This window comes from Equus asinus, chromosome 7 (assembly GCF_041296235.1).
Source record: "Equus asinus isolate D_3611 breed Donkey chromosome 7, EquAss-T2T_v2, whole genome shotgun sequence".
Lineage (NCBI taxonomy): Eukaryota > Metazoa > Chordata > Mammalia > Perissodactyla > Equidae > Equus > Equus asinus.
The window spans coordinates 20108801-20125862 of record NC_091796.1 but is presented as its reverse complement, the minus strand read 5'-3'; positions in this window follow the sequence as shown (position 1 = coordinate 20125862).

The following is a 17062-nucleotide window of genomic DNA, read 5'->3' as shown; positions in this document are numbered from 1 at the left end:
CAGAGAGAGAGAGGAGAGCATGTTTATGGTTTTGCATTTATACTGCGCTCTTCGATTCTTCTTCTAACAGTGTATATTGTTACAGGAATCTCAAGTTCTAATTTATTTATTGTTAAAATGCTAATTATGCATTTGCTTTGTTTTTACTGAAGCTAAATAAGTACAAAGTTAACTAAGAACGTTTCCAAATATCCTACTGATGTAAAGTCAAGTTTGGATGTAAAGTCAAGACTCGACAGCGAGTGGGACAGAAGCCCTGCTGGGGTCTCAGACCCAGGCAGTCACTTTGGGATGAGGTCCCTAGCCATTTCAGCAGTGAGGCATCTAACGTATTCCGGTGGCTACTTTTAATTTAAAAAAAAAAAGCATATGGACCACAGGGAGGGTATGAGCCTCTCCATTATTTTCCACCTTCCTATGGACAACAGCAAACAACACCATTAGTGAAAGCATGGAAGTCTCCAGTCTTTTCAATGTGTGTTATGGGAGAGGTGCCTGAAGACCCGCCAGGACCCATGCTACCAGCCGTCTGCTACAAAAAGCTCCCCATTAAATCGGGCTGTCGGAGCTGAATGGAACTTGGAGACCACACAGCCCTGAGCCGCATCTTACACTTCAGGAAACTGAGGCCCAGAAATGGGAACTTAGTCACAAACACTTCGCAAGTTAACGGCAGAGCCATTGGTCCACAAGCCTGGCCCCCCGCCTCTCAGAACAGTGCCCTTTACCAAAGTGAGCCCAAAGCCTCATCCACAGCTAGCAGCAGAGGACCCCCCCACCCCCCACACTCTGCACCTACAGGCTCAGAAACAGTAGAGGAGGCCCTGCCTCTTAATCCTTTATCACGTGCCCAGCTCTGCGCTAAGGGCTTTGCCCACATTGTCTCATTTAATCCTCATAACAACCCTGTGAGGTATGTTAATACAGATAATTCAACTTCGGAGCAGAGATTTAAGTACCTTGCCCAAGGTCACACGGCTGACAAGCACCAGATCCACAGTTCAGTCCTGGGTCCTCTGTCTCCCTAGCCCGTGGTCCCACCCACTACTTAGTCGGTCTCTTATAACTGCTTCTCTCAACTCTTCGATGCTGAACACCAGCACATCACACGGTCTGCACAGACAGTGCCCAGGACCTTCTTCCCTGACCACAGAATTCTGACAACGAGTTCACTGGAGTTCAGGGAAAGTGGGCCTCCCCCCAGCATCAGGAAGTAACTAATGACTGATCCAACAACTCACGGTACTCCCATCGCCCTGCCTCCGTGACTGTGTAGGGTGGTTGAGTGATATCATTCTGGATGATGAGAAGTAAGGGGAGGATCCCCAAGGCTCTCCTTACTGTCTAAAAAGACAGAGCTTCAGAAGATAAGACCTTTAGCCTCTGGCCTTCAGTTTCTGCTAAGGATGCTGGCATGAGCACGTGATGCCCGGAGCTGAGGCAGCCATATTGCAAACATAAGGTGACAACCATGAGGGCAAAAATACAATATACTGAAGAGGGAGGGGCACAACTATTAGAAAAATTCTGGCTCCCGGATGTTTGAAGACATTGCTGAGCCATTGCACCAACCTAAAAGTGGTTACCTCCATATTTCTTGCTGTTTTCAAAAATTCCGTGTCTATTGCCTAGGCCACCATTAACCAGATTTTCTGTTCCTGGAAGCCAGAAGCATTCCTAGCTGATCTGAGCTGTTAGTTCAGAGGTGTCTGGTTTGAAGATAGCTGCCCAACCCCATGCCTAACCTCACTTTCTTTGTAAAAGGTATACAAGCTGGAGTCACACCAAGGTTTTACAATGGGTGTTATGTTCAGTATCATTTAACATAAATCTTGAAGCATTTGACAGATGCTAATCTACTACCATTTGAAATATGAACTTTTGACTAAGCCTCAAGGAAAATAAATCCTGATTCTCTGAGGATGAAATTTAGAGGTAGGGACATATATCTCACATATGTGTACCTCTATATTAAAAAATAATTGTTTTATGTCCACTGTGTGTTGGTAAATTGCAAGATTATTCAATACTCCATAGCAAGTTGATAAGGATTCAAAGAGAATCGCCTTTCAAGTTCAGCCTGAACCATATGCACCACAAACCCCTCAGTCTACAGATCACCCACAGAAAGATTTAAAGAAAAGGGCAATGCCTGCGACTCTCTACAGAGGACCCACTCTTGCAATGTTCCCCTCCCCACATCTACAATTCTTTTCTTTCGCCTCCCTGTGAGCGTCTTCTAGAATTAGTTTTGAATACATTCATCATAGGCATAAATTAACATTTGCCGTTTGATTCTTTTATTTTGAAACTATATTTCAGTACTTTATCACATAGAAACCTTTTCTGAGATGCTCTGGCTCCATGCCTGTCATCCCTGCGTTGTTATTTGCTCAATCAACAAACTTTGATGCACAATGAGCATCGTGTTGAGAATTTAAGATTCATTTCTGAAAAGGTTGGGCCTTGAAGTTTGTTCTTTTTCAGCAACAACACAAATAGAAGTGATACCAGCATGAAGAAGTTATGATATCCTCTTATTCTTACCCGAGAATTCCATCCCCAGTCCTGGAAAGGCAAACCAGAACTGGTGATGCCCCGTTTTCTCTGCTCTCCTGTTGGGAGAAGAACCAGTGTGAGCAAAGTATCCCGCTCAAATACCGTAGGACAACAGTGCCACACTCCTTGAGCTTCTTCCTCTTCCATAGACTTGGATTAAAGAGAAAATTGGAAACGATGGAATTGCCTTCCTTGTTATCTGGACCTTTTGTTTTCAGTAGATCCTTTGGGAGATAACTAGACAAGACAACTTGCTTTTTAAAACCCACTAGAGAGAGACTCATTGCAAAGACTGAGCTTCTTGAGGCCACAGGGTGTGTTTCTTAGTCATTTTTGCATCCCCAGCACATAGGATAGTACCCAACACAAAGCAGGTACCCAAAAAACTGTGTGAGCAGTAAACAAATGAATAAACAGCATTTATTATTATTATTGGGTTTTTTATTACTATTATTATTGTTTATTACACTCTTCATCATCATTATTGTATACAGGTAGATCTAACTTTATACCTTTCATTTGAAATACTGTAAAGAAATATAGACTCTAACAAAATATGGTATTCTGGTCTAGTTTTCAAGGTCTGAGCTACAAAAGCATCACAAAATGTAGAGCAGTGTTTAAATGAAATCTTATTTTAAACTTGCATTTTAAAAACCCTGGAATGGAAATCTAAGTGGAAGATCTCAACCTTGTTACAGAGGGAATTATTAGGCCTCTTTTCACCACACTGTAAAGTGAGAAGGTTGAACTGAAGATGAACCCACAGCAGTGGGTCCTCCTAAAACATCCACGAGGAACCATCCATTGGGCAAAAGCACCTGATTCTCTGATCAAGCATTGTATTTGTCAGAATAGATGATTGGGGTAGCACTGACAGAAATTTTATCACATTTAACATTTGTTCATTTCACACTTCAAGCTCTCTCTCGATGGCAGAATTCGTTTCATTGGCATTTGTCATATCTCGGCTATCTTCTTTCACCACTTTGTGGATGGTGGCTTTTTTAGGCGACTTTTTCTGAGCTGAGGATTTTTTTTCTAGGATGCCAATCCAATCTGGTATTTCAAAATGCCAACACCATTGGCCCTGCTGGAAACCGATTAAACAATTTCTATGCCTTACAGCTCTTTTCAAGTTGCTGAGTTTTTGATTTTCATTTCTTAAGGCTAAATTTTCACACACACAAAAATTGCCCACTCTTTGCATGCAAATGAAGCAGTTTAGAAATGGAAATTCAAGCACAGTGAGCCCTGCATTAATTTACAAATCCATGGCATATTTAAAATATTTTTTCAAATTGCTTCACACGTTTTGGGTGTGTGACACATCGCCATTTAACTTAGTCAAAGTTATTTTGCTGATAAACTTTAGATAACTCTAAAGAAGGCATCTTCAGGAGAACTTTATTATCTATTCTGATTTTTGTTTTCATTAAAATAAAATGGGATCAAATTTGGGTGAACTAGAACTCTCTGTAAAGACAGGACCTTCTCATGGAGATGGGTCTTTTAAAACTTGAGTGAATGGAAGGGGAAAATGAATGTCCTTGTGAGTAGAAGTCTGTGAAAGTACAAATGTGTGTGTCATCAACACTTTACATTTCAATCGCTTGATTTCTGGTTCCTGTAAGAAGAGAATCCAAATGTATCTTCACACCTCTATAAAGATAAAAATAAGTGATTACCACTAGTCTTCAGCAAAGTATATCCTAGCTTTCTGTTGTATATTTGCAAAAGAATGTACATTTGGCTTAAATAGGACTATTGAAGGAAGAGACTTTTTTTAATCTTTTCACTTTCTTCTAATCCTCAATGCCAGCACACTTTAGAACTGATATTCCTGAGATTTTTTAATTTAAAGGAAGTCTTCTATTTATCTATCAGCCTAGTTCTGACCAATTCAGATTCCAGTCAGACTGAAAACTATAGTGTGCCCTACCAGACAAGAATAATTATAAAGTCATAGAAAATAAGACAGTGGTGTTGGTACAGAGAAAGACAAATAGTCTACAGAAGAGAATAGAGAGACTTGAGAAGACCCACACATATATGGAAGATGTGACATTACAAATAAGTGGAAAGGGCAGGAGCCTTCAATAATGGTGCAAGGACAACGGTTTAGCAATATGGAAGGAGAAAAGAAAATGGATCTACCCCTCACAGCATTCACTAAAATCAATTCCAGATGGATCAATGACAGATGGAATGGAAAATTTTACAATTTTTAGAGGAAAAAAATAGAAAAACATTTTTATGACCTCAGGATAGGGAAGGATTATTAAACAAGTCACAGAAAGAGCAAACTATAAAGAAAAAAATACAGATCGATTCAACCACTTTGACTTCCGTTCATCAGAAGACACCAAAAAGAGAGTAAAAAGGCAAGATACAAACTGGGAGAGGATGTCTGCAATATCTGTAATTAACAAAGGATCAATATCCAGAAAATAAAGAACTTCTATACTGATAAGAAAAAGACCACCCAAGAAGGAACAAACAATCCATGGGCAAAAGAAATGATGAGGCATTTCATAGATAAGGCAAGATGAATGCCCATTACATACAGGGAAATGTTCATTAATAGTCAGTAAAATGCAGAATGAAACCACCGTGAGACACCATTCACTCCCACAAGGTGGGCAAAAATTTAAAAGTCTGACAGTATCAAGTATTAGTAAGATTTAGAATCAGGATATGGAATAACGGGCACACCCATACGCTGCTGGTGGGAGCAAGCCTCTGCTTTGTTTTTTGGAATACTGTTTAGCAGCACCCAGTAAAATTGAACATGTGCACACCCCACAACCCAGCGACTTCGCTCCCAGATGTGTAGCCAAGAGTAACTCCGCACATGTTTACCAGGCAGCATGTATAAGAATATTCATAGCAGTGTTGTTCTTCAAAGCAAAGAACCCAAACATCCATAAATAGGAGAATGTATGAATGAATCATGATACAGTCATACAATGGAATGTAATAAGCTTCCATGTGAACATGGGTCTCTCTAAAATGTACAATATTGAGCAATAAAAAAGCAAATTTTAGATAAATACATACAGTCTGATTTTACTTACCTAAGTTTCCAAAACAGGCAAAATAAAATAGTATATTGTTTAGGAATACCTATACATAAAGAAAAGAAAGAGGATGATTCGCACGATATTCAGGAGGTGAATACTTGTAGGGTGAAGGGCCCTTCAATTGTAGAAGGGCACACACAAAGCTCCAAAAGCATCAGTGCTATTTTTCTTTTTACTGGGTTCATTTTGTTGTTATTCTTGAAATTGTACATAGATGTTATGCACATTCTCTTATAGTTATTACGTATTTACACTTTTTTAAAGTTTTTTAAAGAGCTTTGATGTGTGACAGTCACATCAACAGTACAAACACAAAGTACCTCCGTTCCTGCCCCATCCCAGTTTGTCTTAAATGTTAAGTTATTTCCAGAATTGTCCTCCAAGAGCCACGTGGGCTTCCTCCTCACTGTGCTGCTGAGAGGAGAACAGAGCTGGCGGACAACAGCATCCACAAAGCAGGAGATCCCCATGCGCACAGATGCTTATCACCGCGGCTCGAGCTGTGTTATTGTTTTTGCACCGTTATCTATTTTGCTTGTCTCTCTGCAGGGGCATAGGTTGAAAACACACAGAGACATTTCATCGTTTGCTGACTTGAATCACCAGCCCCATTTTGATAACTACCATCGTAGGTGACATTTGAAAAGAAGTCTCCACAGAGTCTTGTCCCAATTGAGTACTTGGTGGAAACAGGCATTAAAGGAAGTTCTTGCTGAGGAAGCATCTTCACCTTATACGTATTTGTTTAGTCTACTTCCAAATTTCCTTATGTGGTCCCAAGAAAATGATGAATATGTATTTCTTCAAATCTCAAATGCACGTTTCATTGCTATTTTAACATCTCTGAAATCAGGATGCATTTGCAGTCTATGATATGACATAGTTTGACAGCATATTTTTTTCTTTCTTAGAACACAAAATAATGGATTGTCTTTAGATTGATGGTTTCTTAGATTCTCTGGCATATAACATCAGGCTTCAACGGGGATTCCCATCAACCGAAGGGGGATAAAAACAAAGGCCCCAGAACACAGAGAGATTAGATGCTGCCACACTCCCTAGAGGCTGGAAATGACTGCCTGAAAAAACGCACCTGACAGTCACGCTTGTGGGCAGGAAAGCAGAAGGTGGGGGAGGAAGGAAAAGATAGTCTGGTTTGAACCAAAATACTGGTAAATGTTTGCTTCAGCTTTTTGTATGTTCATTCTAAATCACACACACAGCGGGAAATGCATTAAACCTCAACTATTAAGGACGCTCTGCGAAACCCTGACTTCAAGAAGCTCAAAGCATAGGTCAAAATGTTCAGCCAGGACAGATATAGATAGTGACACTGCTATGCAGACCTCAGCCACAGCACCTGCAAATAAAGGTCAGCAGCATGGCCAGGGACCGCATCTACCATCAGGAATGAGAATGAAAACAAGTTCACACCAGCCACTTCCAAGTTCTGAGGACCAGAGTGTTTCCTTGCTGAAGGAGGAAAAAAAATGCATCTTTCCCCATCCTTAATTTAAAGACTTAAGAGTTTATAGCCACCACTTAGGGTTTATCTTACCTCTAACTGGGCTATCTCTACACTCCCATTGTTTGAAGGACAATTGCCAAGCTTGAACGGAAAAGACTGCATAGCTCTTCAGCCGCTTGTACCAAATTCATTCAACACCTGCTGTTCATTTCATAGACACCCGCTATTGGGTACTTGGTGATGGGGATCAAAGCAGAATAAGGTACATTTGACTGAGCTTCAACTCAGAGAACAATGAATCAGGGGATGTCTTGCCATCCACAGTGCTGAGAGTATAGAAGAGGCTATCAAAATCTCTGGTTAATGAAGAATCTATCACATTGTCCAGGTGATCTTGCACAAGTGGTGTGATGTATATGAAAGAATATACTTTCAATAATGAGCAGTGATTCATAAATCACCAGGACTTGAAAAATTCCTATAGAGCAAAAAATAAATAAGTGCATCTATGGGATGAGGGATTCCCTTTTCACTAGACAACCCTACCCTGGTTTAACTGTTCTATTTCAGGATCTTGGTCACTGATATATAGCACTAGATTGAGGATTTACCAAATGATGTGAAGATACGTATTTTTACATAAGATTTTTAAAAAGAGTTCTTTGTTTCTACGGATCCTTTGAGCCTTTAAGAGCTATCTGATAATTGCCATTTAGGAATTATATGGTGCCTTTGCAGGGTTGGGCACCAGTTTTCTTTGGGATATCAAAATGAGATGCTTTCTGTGCTCAGCAGGAATTCCCTAAACTTGTGGGAGTAGCTTCAACAGCTTTCCATCTGCTCATGTCAACGCTTCCTTAGACCAGAACTTACTAGAAGTGGGGCCATGCTTATTTGGTTTGATGTGTTATGGGTAGAGCCAAGCCCAACACCAAGTACACATGACACTTAGTAAGTATAGACTATTCAGAGTTTAAATGGGTTTAATCTGAGCAGAAGGGAAGAGCAGAAATCAATCAGCACATGTTTGGCTTGTTTTGAGAAAACAACGTTTATCTGGCCTAGCACTGTCCGTATTGGTGTGGTGCAACCCGCTCACATCCAAGGTCTAAATAGCTGGTATCCCACATCCCTGAGGGAAATCAAGATAGAGATTCTTAGTGGCTTCCCTTAAAGAAGACTTAAGCAGAGACAGAATTAGTGTAGGTAAAACACTAGACTGGCAGCCGGAGTCGCTCTTTGCCACCTGGCCATTGTAACATCCTCAGAGTTCCTGCCAATGTCACGCTTTCTCTCCACTCCATGGAATAGAGTGCTGGAAGCAGATACCAAGTAGTAGTTTGCCTCCAGTGCCCTGACATGTGACAGTTTCCTGCGTGAGACTTTTATTCTTATTTAGCATTTGAACTTTTAAATGACTCAGTGACTAATGCTTCGATGCTGCACGTGATAATCGCTTTGGCAGAAAAGGACGTCTTTGTTCTTGCCCACTCACCTTTTGTACGGAGTTTCCCACTCCTGTTCCTTCATTTATGACTTGTTGACATCCATCTATATTTAGCAAGTGTTTTGCTAATATCCAAGGAGTCATCAAAGGTGCAGCTGCTTCATCTCTACAGGAAACCCCCACTTTAGGGGACTAGCTCTACTCTATGATGATCTGCTCCGGAACGTCCCTCTGCGTGAAGATGAAATGCATTGCTTAATTTTAAATCAGCTGGCTAATGCTTCTAGCTTTTCGCCCCTTTTGGAGCTGGATGAACTCATATGTTATTCTTGGTTGGTTGTCAAACCAGCAAGGATGTTTTTCTGATCATCTCTATGTGGAGTTATATTTGGTTGTTTTTTCCTCCCTTTTCACAGACTCTTTTCTTCATTGTGTGGACATGGGACCTTGTTTTTATGTTTTCAGTGTCCCAAGCTAGGAAACTTGTGATAGCCCTTTCCTGTTCCTTCTTGAGTCACTGGTTTATATCACAAATGCTTGGCTCACTTCCTCCAAGTCCTTAGAAAAGGGGTCCTCCAAAACAACCCCCACTGCTCCCTCTCTATCATTGTGTGGATGCTACAGCAGAAGCCATGACAAGGACCCTCCTTCCTGAATGCCACCCCTATCTGGTTCATTAACAATGTACTCAAAATGCTCTGTTTTACAGCAATCGGACCATAAGACAGCATCACTATGGAGTTCTCACTACAGTCTTAGCTGCCTCTTTGCAGGAAAAGAGAATGCTCAAAGATGCTCCCCATAAGGCCTGGAGGTCTCTCCATCACCCCATTTCTATTCATCCTTAGAAACAGAAAATATTTATTCTCCATTGGTCCAGGCTTTCAAAAAATCAGGAGTAAAAAAAAAGAATCACCCTTTTCATACATATCTTAAATAAAATAAAGAAGAGAATTTTGGAATAGATTTCACAAGTTCTTTGGAAACTGATAGAAATCCACCAGAGGAGAAAAACTAAACACAGAAAACTAGAACGAGTAGGGAGGGGGACATGGGAGGTGGGATAGTCTGTTTTTACTATTGTCCCTTCCATCCGGCATCCATATGCTCTTGTGGCAGAATCAGATGAGGGATGAGAAGCCAGCTTTGCCAGCCAGCCTGCTATGTGCGACACTTTAACATGCGTGTTGGAGAGACGATGTGGTGCAGGGGTTGAGAGCACATGCTCAGGGGTCACGTTCCAATCCTTCCTCCACCACTTAGGAGCTATGAGTCCTTAGCCACTTATTGTAATCTCCCCGTGCCTCAGTTTCCTAATCTGTAAAATGGGGATCATAATAGCACCTCCCTGGTGGAGTTATGTGGATAGATTTATATTAAACAGTGCCTACCATATAATAACTACTATATAAGCGTTTGATAAGCCTAAAATTTAACTTAAGTGAAATAAATCCATTTGAGCCTCATAATTCTCTGAGCTAGACATTTGTCACAAACACCATGGGTTGCCAGCTCAAAAGACTCCTCCTCTCCCTTCCTTGTGGGCAGGGCTCACCTCCACTTGACAGAAGCTGCAAATGCCACACACTGGCTTTCCCAGCACTCCTTGCAGCTGAGGCATGAACAGGGAACCCAATTCTGGCCAACGGAACCTGAGGAAGTTTTTGCTGGCGTCTTTTGGAAAGATTTTCCTGTCTTACCAAAGAAGCAGTTAGACAAGGAGAAGCTCCCTTCCACGTTTCCTGTCTGCTGACATCATTCCATAACCCTCATCTTGTGACCATGAGAAAACAGCCAAGAAAAGCCAATCTGGTTTCAGTGAAGCAACCCAGGAACCACCAAGGCCCAGGCTTCTTGTCAAGTGTGGTATTGAGATAAATGTCCTTCCTCTAAACTCCTTTCATTCAGGTGAGTTATCTGTAGCCAAATGGATCCCAAATGCCACAAGGTTCTTTTATATAAGGAAATAGACGGTAAAAAGACTAAATCACTTTGTAGCCAGATAGGTAGTAGAACTAGAATTCGAACCCAGCCTAACTCTAGAACTTGAGCTCCTACTGCTGCCCCAGGAAGCCACTCCCATAGTGCTTACCAATCGGATGAAGCTAGTTAGTCCCCAGAGCACCAGGGGCCACTGTGTGCAGAGATGACTGGGCAGAGTGAAAAATACAAATGCCTTACAATGCATTATTCCTTTCATTGTTTGCAAGTCACTTTTACCTCTAGAAATGCAGACATGGAAAAGAGTCATAGACCATCCATGCCAGGTGACTAAACTGAGATGGCCAAAGTCACTCACCTGGCTAGTGACAAAGTCAGATGAGAACTGAAGTCTTGACCTATCATTCTTTCCCTACACCATTGTCTCATTTTATCAAGCAGGTCATGATGAAATAGGGAGATGTTTGAGTAAACAATTGGACATTCGAGTTTGGAACTCAGAGGAGAGTCAGGAATGGAGATGGAATATTTGAGAATCATCAACTTGCCAAGGGTACTTTGAAGTCCCGTGGAGCCCCTCCTCCAAGCTCAGAGACACCAGCACCAGTGGAGCAGCATCTCTTTTGCAGAGGTCTATGTTTCAACTCCACAGGACCTCCCTTCCAAGTTCAAAGACACCAGAATTAGCGAGCTGGTTCTCTCACCTCAAAATCTTAATTTGTTTTTAAAAGTCTTTTTTCTTTCTTCTTCTCCCCAAAGCCCCCCAGTACATAGTTGTATATTCTAATTCTAGGTCCTTCTGGTTGTGCCATGTGGGACGCCACCTCAGCCTGACCTGATGAGCAGTGCTAGGTCCATGCCCAGGATCCTAACTGGTGGAACCCTGGGCTGCTGAAGTGGAGAGCACAAACTTAACCACTTGGCCGGGGGGCCAGCCCCCCAGCCACAAAATTCTTAATTTCAGCCCCACGCAGCCCATCTCCAAGCGTCTACATTTTAATGATTTTCACCATTGCACTTTCTTTCCCAAGTCCTTTGACTTTTCTTTTCTCCAACATCTAGTTAACAATTCTTTATATTTAATTCCTTCTGTTAAAAGTAACTAATGTAGTTTTTATCTACTGACTGATGCACAGATTGTCAATAATGATTCCTCTCCTGAATCAGATATTGTTCCATCATCTCAGGAGTTCACCCTTGGCCTTCTTGGACTTACCACATCCTCATAACAGTGGCTCTAGATGCACACTATCCAACTCAACCTTCTGTGATGATGGAAGTGTTGCACATTGGCACTGTACAATATGGTAGCCAATAGCCACATGTGACTATTGAGCACTTAAATTTGACCAGTACAACTGAGGGACTGAATTTCTGGTTTTATTTCATTTTAATTAAGTTTACTTTAAATTGCTACATTTGGATAGTGGCTACTGTGTCAGCCACCATAGCTGTATAATCTTATTACTATCTCTCTCACCCACTAGAACTTATTCTTCTGTTTTTCTGTGTCACCCTGTCCTATGAAATACTCTTCATATTGTATTTTAATTATTTATGTGATAGTCTGTCTTACCAACTGTAAACTCCTTGAGAGGCCGTCTGATGGTCTTGGTACCTGGATACGTGGCAGAAGAAGGTGCTCAAAAATGATTCATGAATTGAGCATAGTATCCAACCAGGGTACAGCAGTGGACAGACTGGGGTTCTATGTCAGGGAGGGAGGAGATAGCCGTGGATTGTAGAATGAAACTACTAGGACAGGGTACTTCTTTGTGTTTCCACTTTCTTCATCTATAAAATAATTTCTGTAGGATAAATTCAGCTTATTAAGAATTACAGTACCACTTACAAAGTTGGTCTGGAAGCTCAAGATTCATCTCGGTATTAACCTTGACATTCTAACTCTCACAACTGGGTTTAATACCTTATCCTCCTACCAGTGTTCCAGATCAACTACATATTCAGGTTAAGAAAACAAAAAAATCTGTCCTTTAAGCAGAAAATACACAGAGAAAGTTCAGGAAAACTTATCTCTGCAGCTTGGCATGAGGAAAGAATGAAGGACTCCATTTCCTTCTATCATTCGTTTATCCAGTTGGTCATTCAACAAATAATTATTGCACAAAAACCAAGTTGCAGCCACTGTAATCTCTAAACTACTTTTTTTGAGATTATGCAAATTAAATCTCTCTGCTAATCTCTCTCATGGGACCTTGTCCTTCTCTTTGTAGCATGTGCTGTAATTAAATATTCTACCAATTATATAATTATATTTGTTGTATGTTCACTGAAGCAGATGGTAAGCTAAAGGAGAGTGGAAACCATATCCGTACACCTGCATTCTCAGCAGAACCGCAATATAGGTAGCTTCAATGTAGTACATAATCACTAAACTGTTTTTGAATAAATGAATAAACAGAAAAAGAATATTATATATAGTATTTTGAAAATTAGTCACCAATGCCATAACTTAACAAGAATTGATAATTTCATTTAATGCTTTCTTGAGAAAATTGTTGACCAGGAATTGGAAGTTCTAAAAGCCCCAGAATGAATGTGGCAGGATAAAACATGAAGATAATACCCGAATTTTCTTTGTCTCATGATTCTCTCATTGCCCCACAGTCCTTCCCTCATTGAATCAGTGGCATTCAATGAATCAGCCAAAAATAAAAGTCAGTAGGGAACATAAACAGGTGTTTTAAATCATAAAAGGAGACTATAGTCTTGAAAATTGAGCCTTTTCATTCCAAGAGCAGGGCTTTTTGAAAAAGAAAAAGAGCTTTGATCTTCAAAAAGCTAACAGTCTGGGGAACTCAGGACAGAGATTACCCCTAAACCAGAGAGGAGGGGAGACTGCATGATGATGTGACAATAGTTTTCTGGCTCAAAAAGAGATTGATGTTGAACGGCAAGGACAAAGAAGGGGAAGCAAAGGAGGACCCAAGAAGAGTTTAGATGCTGGTGGATTTAGATGGCATGCCTCTTCCCTCTGGGCCAAGTCCTGGGGTAGGGAAGAAATTCTAGAAACCATAAATTCTAGAAAGCTCAAGTATGTTTAGGGAGGGGTCCTCCAAGCAGAGGCTGAAGCTTAGGTAATCGGCAGTTTCATGCAGAAGACCCTTGTTCCAACACAGCTTGGCAACAGTCAAGTAGAAATGGCTGTGAGAGGATCTGCAACAGTGCCCAAGTCTTCCAGGGAAGTGGTGAGGCAGGAAGTTTCCTGTACATGCAGAAGAGGATTTAATCCTGAAGATAAGGAAGTTTAAGTTTCAGGGCCCTCATTTGCACGTCCCCTTACACAACCCAGGGAAGGGTCCTTGCAGTGTGTTCACTCGGTCTCAAATTTTTGTAAAATTTGCAACAGCAAGAAACTTTAACACCAATTGGTTAACACCATACTCTTTCCATTCCAACTCCCTCTCTAATGTACTGCCCCCTGTGTCAGATGATGTTGGAGTTGCCATCAGCATATTTGGGGTGCAGCTAAGAGGAAGTCAACTTGAGAGAACACTTATATTTGAGTTTAGTCAGATATATTTACATGGTTCCCAGTCACTTCTGTGTGTAGTTGTTTTGCTAGCCACCCAAGTACACAAATGGGTGCCAAAAATCCTCCTAGCATCCACAGTGCCCAACACCCAAAGTCATGACCCAAAGTTGCAGAGACAAAAGTTGCAATGTGATATGAACATATCCTATAGCATGAAGAACCAGAATGACATGGATAGTGGGGGGAAAGAGTTTTAAATGTATGCAGCCAGGTGCTAGCCTATGGAAGATTCTTCTAGCCATGAGAAGGGCGAAATCGTAGATGAAGCATTCAGCTTCAGTTGATGCCTCGTCAAAACAGCAGCTCTTTCTGGCCAGGAAATAAACTCAGTAACATACTCAACCCCAAAACATCATAATTTTACATTCTGTTTCTTAAAGGTAGCTCCCAAAATTAAATTACATCTGTCTGCAAAAGCTGGATTCTCCCCTGCTGCACCCAAGAGGGGCATGGAAGTGCTGAGAGAATGTTGTGACCCGCAGAGACCTTACATGGAGGGGAACAAGGATGCAGAGGGACCCGCACAGACAGAGAGGAGGAGAGGGGCCCTTAAGACACTTCAACAGTGAAAGAAGAGAAGAGGGACACTGATTATCCAAGACCAAGGACAAACGAAATGCCTCCCGCTGATGCCAGAACAATACCTAACCCCTGGTACTTTGATTAACACCAAGGGAGAATGGACGAAGAAAGGGAGAATCTGCTCTGAACTGAAGGAGTTTAAATACTCAAGTGACCAATATCCTAAGGTGATCAAGTTGGCGTGGAATTGACTGATTCTTAGGGTCCCAACACCAGTGGGAGGGGACATTTGAAATCTTAGTTCAATTTAGTTATAGAAAAAGGTTAATTTTGCACACCTGAGTTTTGTAACTGTAAAATTAAGACCTAGTCAATAGATGAAAGAGAAATTCTGCCAAAGTGGTTGAGTCAACTCAACTTACCATGTTGCTGGTGACAATGTTGAACTTTACCTGAGTCCTCTTCTCCTAGAAAACAGGAAAAACCCCCGTACCAGGAGATGGTTGAGAAACCCCTTACCCTTTTGCGTTCCTGTAAACAGCTAATTGTAACAAACCACCTTTCTCTTCCATATTCAAGATAAGACATAGCTCTATCCTTCACGGCTTCCATAAGACTTGTAGATGACTCCCTTGCTTACTTACCTCTATAAAACCCCACGTCCCCTCCTTTTTTTTTTCCCTAGGACATTCCTCATTAATCAATGTTCTCTGTATTGCAATAGCCTGAATAAAACCACTTCCTTCGTTGTCTGGTGCATCACGTCCTCGACACTGGCATGTTCTCATTAAATGGTAACCCAGAGGCTGGTTGGATTTGGAGTTATAATCACAAAAACAAGATTTTTATAGGTTCAGTCACATGGGCCATATGAAGAATCTGAACACCCCCTTCAGTGGAGAGTACTCTTTGGAATATAAAAAATAAAATTGCAGACTACCAAATGAAAATAGTTCTATTTTAGTGCCTATAGATTGAGAAAATAATGACCAAAAATTACCCTGAATTTTGCAATGCTTTATAACAAATTTTATTTTATTAATCCTTAGGGGGATCTAAGTACTTTTCATATAGTCAAACATACATCCAGGTTCAATTGGTTTTTTCTTCTGAAGATCCATGCCTTCACACCTTCACAGGTTTTTCAAGTATCTCTATGATCATCAGAGATGTGTGGCCCACAAATTGGGAACAACAGACTTAGATAGTTTCAGGTAAAAATGAAAATGTGAAGAAAGAGGAGCTGATTTGGCTGGGGTAGATGGAGTGTCATAGTATCCGGCTATCCCCTCGGAGGGCTGTTGACCAGGCAGGAAGCACAGACATTTCATCCCCCTTCCCTCCTCCACCCCAACCCTGGAGCTGGGAAGATGCAGAACCGACCACCTCCTCCCAGCTCTCCTTATCCGGACCCACAGGGAAGTATCGCCCTGAATCCTCCTCCTGCCTCCTCTCCCCAACACACACACACAAGCATGCACACACACACACGCAAGGGCACACACACACACACACCCACCCCTCATCTCTGGCTCCACACTCAAGCCCCTACTCCCTGGTGACCTTAATCCTTTTAGAGGAAGGAAAAGAAAAACCTCTTCTTGGATAAGATCAAAGACCTCTCTTCTAGGGACCCACCTGAGGGAGAGGAAAGAGACCGGCAAGGAGAGCCAGGCCAGGGGTGAATCAGAGCTGCGCTCCTCTTCCTGCCTTCATCCTTTCTTCACATCCTGGAGTCCAGCCCAAGCTTTGAAAGTGCCGACAGAAAAGGAATATCTAAATTTGTGAGATTAAAGAGAACATATTTGTGGATATTTCCAAGTTGATTTTAAGACATGCCTAGCCAGCCCTTTTACAAATGTTAAGAAGGGAATCATGTCTTGGTCATGTTTGTATGCAATAGCAAATACACTATTATCCTCCTTAAAAACCACGCTGACAATCCCAAACCCAAACACACATATTTTGTAGGCTTCTGTAGAAATATAATTAATATTAATTTAATGTTCAGTCAAAATATTAAAAACCAGCTTTCGTGCTGTTTGAAATACATGATCACCCCAAGTGCAGTGCTGGTGGCACAAGCCTTCCAAAGAAGAATTATTCATTATCTTTTCCAACAGCACCATCCCATCTTTATTCAGGATTTTATTTTAGATTCAGAGTTGCAAAAGGGAGTTGAGACTTTGTCCAATTTTTAAAAGTTAGACAAACATAATCACATTATTCTTAACTCTCAAAATTCATTTCTAATAGGGGAGGTGGGATTTTTAGAGTTTGGGTTTTGAAGCAGTTCTGACAATTTTATATTTCGATATCTGAGTTTCATTTCCTTCCCCAAGATCAAAGTGTACATTGTTGCGATTGGTGTAGAAAGGATTGAACGCAGTAAGATGAAAATATCCTATGTGTGTACTAGTGATTTATGTTAGATACGGAAATGAATTGTGGTTTTATGGATGGGAATTATTTTCCCTTCTGTTTAA